Source organism: Frieseomelitta varia, unplaced genomic scaffold (genome assembly GCF_011392965.1).
Source record: "Frieseomelitta varia isolate USP_RPSP 00005682 unplaced genomic scaffold, Fvar_1.2 scaffold_10, whole genome shotgun sequence".
Lineage (NCBI taxonomy): Eukaryota > Metazoa > Arthropoda > Insecta > Hymenoptera > Apidae > Frieseomelitta > Frieseomelitta varia.
In genome coordinates this window covers 15,105-23,967 of record NW_025108639.1, presented here as the reverse complement: position 1 = coordinate 23,967, position 8,863 = coordinate 15,105, and the positions used below count along the sequence as shown (strand labels likewise).

General features: G+C 41.7%; 1 long non-coding RNA gene across 1 annotated transcript; it reads left to right on the top strand.

The window, feature by feature from the left end:
- The first annotated feature begins 959 nt into the window (after positions 1-959).
- LOC122531632 lies at positions 960-8,448 on the top strand. Its single transcript, XR_006307410.1, has 3 exons — positions 960-1,205; positions 2,617-2,800; positions 7,989-8,448. It is a non-coding gene; the product is annotated as an uncharacterized LOC122531632 (long non-coding RNA).
- Positions 8,449-8,863: the final 415 nt, after the last annotated feature.

The window sequence follows — 8,863 nt, the reverse complement described above, 5'->3', positions numbered from 1 at the left end:
CCCGCCCAACCGTGGGGCTTTCGGCTTCATTTCAATAACATTAGCCTAGTCGTTTAAGCTTCCGCTGCAACCGACTTGTGTTTTATTCGAAGCTGCCCGCGCGCAATTTGTTTGCTCCCCGTTGAATTATCGGCCGAGTGCTCGATTTCTTCTTTTTCGGCCTGGATACCGCGCGTTTCAAAACGACCAGTACATCTATTACGGAGGTCTCAGGCGAATTTTCAACGTGGAAGTGTTCTTCCAATCTCTCTTCTCCTCTCTCTTACTTCTTTCTTCTAAGCGTAGATTTAAGCTTTTGTTCGACAAAATTTCTTCCGTGGAATTTAAAAGTTTCTTTGTCCCTTTCTCGACGCTGAATTTAAATCAAAACTAATTTAATTTGTAGAGGATATGACGAATCATATTGAAAACAGCAGGAAAGTAATGATGCTATGTACATTATGTTTCACCATTACTTGTGTCATTTTCTTTCCATTATAAATAAATTTCTTAATTTCGAAAATAAACAAATGAAAAATAAAGTGGATCAGTTTCTTGAGAAACTCGTACACTAACTGATTCTCCACCGACACATTAATTAATCCCAACTACCCAAATGAATAATTTAACAGCGTGTTTTCTAAAATTTCCAGAATTACCTTCTGATCGTCGATCGGAAGGAGAGAGTTTACAGTGGATTCGAATATCATCGATGACATAATCCATTGAAGAACGGATCCATCGATCGCGAAGGAGTGAGGCGACGCGACGGGAAGCGAGCCCGATTCTTTTATGGCGCACTCGATCCGAGATTCAAAAAGGTGGCGAGCCACGAATGCGAATCGCGGTGTTGGCCGGTGTATGAAAAAGGAAATCGACCGGCGATCGGGATTTATTATTCAAGACACGCAGCCCGGACGTTCCTTCCTTCTTCAAGCATTCCACGATATACGATACCCGATGCCAGTCGAAGACAGCACCTCTTCCAAGCATCGCGTCTCTGAGCAAAGATCGGCGGAAATAGCGTGGACGTCGTTCCCTCTTCCTACATCCATGTAATCGTCGATCAAATTCGAAGATATCTTCGTGCCAGAAAATGGAATTCGATGTGCGTTCGCCCACCAGTCTGGCGCCCAGAGTCTTTTCAGAAAAGCTTCAAAACGGATGATTTCGAGATCTTCCGAGAGAAGAAAATCTTTGGGTAGAGAGAAAATTTTTGACAACAGGTAAATTTTTATTTCGAGATATATTTTTTTGATACGTTTCGTCTAAAAGGATTTTTTAGCTCTTCCACGCAAATAATCTCAACTTACTCTACGTGCTCTTTATTGAGTTTGATTTTTTAAAATAAAATTTTAATCTTCTCCATCTGCATCAATTCTTCGTCTGTATTAAAAAATTTATCTGCATTATTACAATTTTATTAATACTTCTTCGCTGCATAATTTTAATACTCCACATCTTTGCTAATTTAATTCGGATATGAATTAATTAATAAAAAAAAATTCCAAAATCCTATGTCCTGTATTAGACGCGATATAACTTTTGTAAATAGTGCATTTGTTGAGCAACTGTAGAACTTGAATAATTCGTAAAACAAAACTGTAAAATTCTATATATGTGTTAAATCCAACGTCCATTGTTATCCTACATTTTTCTTCAATCATTGACAACGAGACACGTTCGAAGCAAAACGAATTTCACATCTCTCGAACAGAACAGACGCGCTCGATCTTCGTTCCCGAGGTTTTCATTTTGCTGACGATCCTCCGTTATTTGTCGGCCACGTCGAAATTGCGCTGTATCCTGATGAGCTGGCGTGAATTAATCAATAAATATGTAGTCGGTGCGTTAACCAGGGATACAGGCCGGTCGTAAACGACGTCTGGGAACAGGAGACGTCGGTCGGGCCACATTTTCCCCGTGCTTCCTGCGTTCGTTCTATATTCTACATATTTTTGTTGGCCATAAACCGATCGTAATTTCAGCCGAGCTGCGTTAATGTATAATGCATCCAGTGCCTCCTCTCCAACGTATCTTCGCCGGCTTCTCGTTGAAACATGGCCGCCGAAAATTGCTTGGTTACTCCTCCGATTTTATTTCGAACGTAGACACACGTGAACGAGTAATCTGTGTAAATTTTCTTCTCACGGTTTTTTAAACATGTGTTTAAATTAAAATGATTCTCACGTTTAGGGAATTCTTCTGTCTAATTCTTCTATGTTTTGTGTGTTTAATGGTGACCTGATTGCGTTCACAAATTCAATTCATCTTCCGTGTATTCTGTATAAATTTCATTCATTTAACGCGAATTTTAGAATTTCGTTAAGCTTGTTAAGAAATTCTTACAATATTAATTATTAAACGTAATGGAAAATCCTTGTCAAACTAATAACTTTTAATTCGTTAATATTTACTTTCAATACTTTTATACAGAGAAATCGTAATAATACGTAATCTGTGTTTAATAATCAAACAAAATATTGAGTTCAATTTCTATCGTAGCAAAATCACAATCCATGCCTATATACTATAGATATAAAATATTAAATATCAAATATTGAATGTTAATTATTAGCCAATTAACTTCAGCTTGACAAAGAATTAAGAGAACATGATTTACTCGTCATGTTTCAGGAGACATTTCTCTCTTCGCCAAATGCGATGGGACAATGCGAAGCTGAAAGAATGTGTCTTCTACGTTTCCGGTGTGCAAGGAGGAAGTTAGAGAGAGAAAGAGAGAGAGAGAGAGAGAGAGAAGTTCGTCACGGAGGCTCGTAAGCAACGATACGTGGGTAAACTTGGGGAAGACGCATCGCACGTGAGTAGAGGACGACAGGCAGAATGTTGGTTGAGTGACGTATGATACGAGGATGAAGTTACGCCGTCGCGAACGACACGTCGCCAATTTATCGAGTTAAGTCGTCCCAAGGCTTATCGGCTTTCCTGTTCCCGACCACTTGTTTTTCACCGTCCGTCGAATATTTGTGACAGTCCGCGCTGTCTATCGACAGTACAGGTACATGGTATCGGTTGTTCCCGCGCGGGGATTGAATTTTTATTTTCATTCGAGTGGGCACGATGATGGAAAAGCGCGCGAAAGTGATTTATGGAAGGTAGTCAGTATTAATTACGAGGTTAATGGTGATCATCCGATAAAAGAGTTTAAGTTCATGATGGATATCGATTGTTGGAAATTACTTTGCCAAAATCGTACAACGTTTCGGTGATCCTTTCGTATTTTTTCGTACTGTGTACCACGTTACTCGAAAGAATTGATCTTCGAAGAAAGTTTGATTCTTTACGTCCGTTCCTTATATATATGTACAATTTTTAATTCTTACATTTCGCCATTTCGGTGATTTAATATTTTCAAACGTTAAAAGATGGGATACTACTCAAACTCGTACAAAGAAGTATGCTGAAAATCAAAACCAAAATTCTTTGTAAGTACAAACGAGAATCTCTGTTTAATTTCTGTTTCTTCAGCTCTGTCGTAAATCTACTCTAGTAATAAAATCAGATTACGTGATAAATTCCCAGATCTATCCACGATCTATCTATTAAATTATTATAACTCCTAGCAAACCAATAATACCGAGTAATTAATAACAAATTCAGATTGTAATTTCTTTCAAACCAGCCTGCAACCTAACCCAAACATTGTGCCATAATCTCTCGACTTTAATCAAATCTTAAATTCCATCCTCTCCGTGAACTCGCTCTCGGACCATCAGATGGCCTCAGTCTTTTTTGCACGCGTACCACTCGACGACGTGACCGTTTCCATTCCCCCGTGTCGGTTCTCTATTTTCTTTTTTCTTCTTTCTTTCTTTCCCTGCCCCGATGGCAATTTCGGCAAAGATACGCCTGTACAGAGCCAGTTTCGCCAGGACAATCCCCCCCCCCCCCTCTCTTCTCATCACTCTCTCTTTCTCTGTAGACACGTTCTCTCCCATTCTTCGTTTTCCCTCCGCGGATGTCAGGCTCCTCGGCGCGTTGCTTCAGGAGAGCGGAGAGACGATCAATACGTCGCTCCAGAACGGAGAAGGAACGGAGGCAGGCTGCGTTATTGGGAGAACTTTGTGTCAGTGAGAGAGAAGGGGGTGGCAGGGTGGCGACAGAAGAGGGGCCGGGAGGGAGGGAGAGGGAGACGGTAGGTCGAGGGAAAACGGAACTTTTCCAGGCGATTCCTCCGAGAAGAGGAGAGCACAGGCCTGGCTCCAAGCAGATATGCCCGGCTATGAGCGCGAAAAGATGATGAGACGAAGGGTGGCCCCTGCCTTTTACCCTCTCTCTCTAGTCGGTGATCCGGTTGACAGGGATTCGAGGCCGAGACTGCACGATTTCGGCCGAGCTGGAACGACCTCAGGGCTGTATCCATTCGCGATTACGCTACTGCACAACTTTCGGGAAAATTCCTTATGCTCTATGTTTCCCGACGTTTTTTCCATTTCCTCCAGCTTCTTCGTCACTTCTGTTCTTTCCTTTCCCTCGATTCTTTCTTCAATGCCGCCTTCAGTTTCATAGAATCGTTTCGAGAATTTCAAGAGAGGATAAATTACACGTGTCAATCTACGAAACGTTCGATTTTGTTGTGCTTTTTTTTGTATATTTTTGAAGTTTAAGATTCGTCACTTTATGATATCTCGTCTCGCATGTAAGGATCATATTTTGATGTTTGCGATTGATTTTAATCCTGTTGCAAAGCCGAATATATTTTAACATGTAATTCCAATATTTACAGATACAAAGGCATTTTCATATGTCGATAAATATTCCTCTTCTTTTACTTGTGGATTTATAAATGCACGGTTCAGGAGTAGAAATTGTTGAAAATCGAAATCGACGTTTTACGTGTTAATGAAGTTGCTACAGGGTTTCCAGAGGAAACAGAATAATAGAGTGGAATCTGCTGATAAAAGACGAGCCGCAAAATACTCAATCGTTTAGCAATGCCGATGACATACGAGTGTACTCCGACGTCGATTCGTCATATAAACGATGAAATTGTTCGGAGCCCCTTCCTCTGAATACAGAACCACATAAACTTCCTTCACCCTCACGTCGCGTACATAATGCATGAATTTCAGCGCGAGAATTTCATAAGAGAAATTCCGTACACCTAATCACTAATACACCGTGTGTTACTCGATACATGTGGCACCCAGTGACTCCAACGTACATATTTTCTTCAGAAAATAATATTTTTCTCTGGTCGTAGTCTATTTTATTAAACATGTTGCAAGTACTGTATTAAGTAAAACGTAATTAACATGGTCCATTCGTGATAAAGTATCTGGAATATTCAGTTAATTACATACATAAAACTAGATCTTTCTCTAGCTTATCAAAAAATATTTATTTTAAATACCATCCATTTTTCACACAGTGTAGACATCAAATAAAACGTAGTTAACATCATTCACTAACAATAAAATATCTAAACTTACATTTTCTTCAAATATCTCTTCAAGTATCTCAAATACTCAAAGCTACGTACACTCTCGTTCAAAAGTTTTAGGATACTTCTCAATTCAGTATCTATCTATAAGGTAAGAAATTTTATAATGCATTAACGGTTTACAGATTCCTTGTCGTACCTATAATTTGATTCTTTCCAGTTTCGCAACAGACGCAGCACTCGTCCCAAGACATTTAACCACGGATTACAAAACAAACTGCTTCAGTCTCTCCTAAAATGTCGTTTATTTCAATTTCGCCTCTCATGCTTCACCGAATGAAGCATAGCCAAGCATTATCCATTACATTTCAGGGCTCATTTGTCCCTTTTACTCTCAACAATCAACCCATCATCTCCCCGAAGCCAATTACCTCTGCCCTCCCCCTCCCCCTCTCCCCCTCCTCCTCCTCGTCCACAAATTATCCCACCCCATTTTTCCCAGCAAGCATCCACACACCCTCTCTCGAATGTTTCCACTCGCACGGTGGAACATCCGCGTCATTGACGGAAAGAGAAGAGAAAGAGAGAGAGAGAGAGAGGGAAAAAAAGAAGGTCGGGCGCGCGTCGAATAATGCGATATCAATACCCGAAATTTCGGGGGTTTTGCCGAGTGGCACCTGGTCGGTCGGGCACGGTCCTGTGCGGTGGCATCCCCCTGGCCACGAGTGGGGAGAGGGTGCGCGCGGTCCAATCATCGCAGAATCCGGGGGATGCTCCTGGCTTCGGCCGGGCAGCCGTGGGAGAGACGCCCCGCGACTCAAGGATTCGCGGCTTGTCGCCGAATGCCTTCTCCGCTTCGGGGGCCAAAAAGGACAGTCGGCCGTTGCGTTTCGTTTCGAAGGGCGTTGGCCCCTTACGCGCTTTCGTCTCTCGCGGCGCGACTCTTTCGCACGCTTGGGGAAAACCGCGCGAACCGCGCGACGATCGGTGACCGAAACCGAGGCTGCGAGTGACGCACAGGCGGCACAGTGAGATGAGAGCCCGTGCACGCGCGGGTCCACAGGATGTGCATGTGCACGCGCGATGCTGAACGAAGGGATGTGAGTTGAGGAAATCGTCCTTTTTTTCTTGCAAGTCTGCGTGGCCGAGTCTACTCGCCGGTTGTTGTAGTTACTCCGTCTATGTCCGTTAATGTCTGTGAGAATTGTTACTTTGTGTATGTCGATGTACGATATTGTCGGGGGATGAACGTGTGCATGATGATTGTCACTTGGACTCTCTTTGGCTCGGTATTTCTAAGGATTTGCAATTTTGCAATTTTGTGTGCTTCTTTTGCATGAACTTTATTTGTCACGTGAATCTTGGTGGGGGTTGGTAAAGAGCCACGCGTGCACGTGCGTAGATCCGTTAACAATTTGTTTCACGTTTGGAATGGCGATCGTGTCTACGGTTTCACTTTTCTAATCGTATTCCCAGCATGTCGATACTTTGACCTCGATTCTACGAACGTGGAGCCGCGAGCGCTGGTACGCGCGCGCGCGCGCGCGCATCTGCGTTATCGTCACTCGTTGGTATTTCGTGAAATCGAGCCGTTTTAGGCCTCTAGCTTGTTGTGCTTGTTTCTTTGCTTGTTGAACACCTGCGATGCATGCGAGCACTGTTTTCTCCGCCTGTTGCTCGCGCGAACGATCACGAGTATGCAATGTCTCGTGTCCTTCAATTTGTAATTATTAATCGTCGATTATTCACAATTTCTTATTAACAGAAATTTCATTCCCTTTCTACAAAATATATCGATGACACGCAGAGTTGAGAAATCTGGCATCTGGCATGCATTCACACTTTTTCTTCTACTCGTAATCGCACGGAATTCAACACCGTGTGACCTCTTTTTTTCATTTTGTTTGTCTCACGTCGTTGGAAGTAAATGAAAGAGGAAACACGACTATTGGTCCTCTATTAGTCGATTAACGTTTGCACTACATTAACGTGTTCGTGATCATCATCTACAATTTATAATACAATAGAACCAAGTTTATAATCCATCGAACAAAAGCGTATCCCGGTAAAGTAAAGAATTAATCGAAAAAATTTCAGAATCGCAACTGTCGTGTCCTGGGGGGGGGGGGGGAGGGACAGTATTAATTCACGACTTCCTTCAGTCGTATTCCGGATATGCATGCGAGGTCACGTTCGATTTTAGTAGTGGAGGTTTTCCGGCGTCACGTACACACGGTGACCAGGACGAAATTTCTAATCCCCGCTGGCTTTATACAGTCATGCTCGGTACGGCTCGGTGTCGTTGCACGCTTGATCACTTTGCAATCGGTATCGTGCAATTAATTCGCGATTACTATCGCTCGGCTGTTGCAACCCGTTGCTCGATTCGTATTCAAACTGGAGGATAATTCTTCCCGCGGTAGTGAATGGTAATTTAATGACTGGACGCGGTGTAAAATGCCCAAAGCGTAATTTAACGATGGGAAACATCGTGTTTGCTATCGATCCCCAACGATCCATCGGAAACGAGCGTTTAAAGCTAACTCTATATTCCTCTGTCTCGTGGTTTCCACGTACGAATAAAAACTGAGCTTCTGTGTTGCAGATTTCTCTACCTAGAGGAGACAATGGCCTTAAAAAAGTGCGGCGGCATAAGATAGGCACATTCGTGATCTACCCTGTAGATCCGGGCTTTTGTAGAATTGTAAATATCAGAAGCTCGTCTCTACAGGTATCTTACGGATGACATGCCACGCGACTCTAGATTGCAATGCATGGCGACGCGTTCTGTGCTTTTGAACGATCTCACGAGAAGATTACCTTAGATTTAGAAACAAGTCGCCAGCTACATACATGTCACCCGCAAGCGATTCATAGCTGTTCGAACGAGAAAATAAGCGCGATACTGAGTCATAGCTTATGCGACGTTAGACAGTACATCCTAGATGTTACATGAAATATTCTATTATTAATTAGTGTATATTCGTTGGTATAAGCTGTGATGTTGACAAGCTTAGGTGTATAATTATTTTTAGGTATTAAGGTTAGATAAGATAGAATATAGTCTATAGAACATCTTAGATAATATATCATCTTATCTTTTTTCATGTTTTTAAATATATGTATAATGTAAATGTATATAAATAAATATGGAATAAAAGAAGATTGTCCTAGTTATTTTATTTACCTGTTTCTAAATAATTTATAACGTGTAAATAGTTTCTAAAATATTGGATGATTATTCAACAGTGATTAATTTCGATTTCAAATGTAGTTTTGTATATTGATAAAAATTGGTAATGTCGAAATCGGTCGTCATACCTTTCTTCCTATATTCTGCGCCTCTAGCGTAAATTCTTCGAACTACTTCCATGCTTTTCCCCATTGATACGACAGAAATCTGTAAAACACTAGATAAATAGAAGATCTCTGCGTTACCAGCAGAAGGTAAATCCTTAAGAGTTCTTCAATACGAAAAAG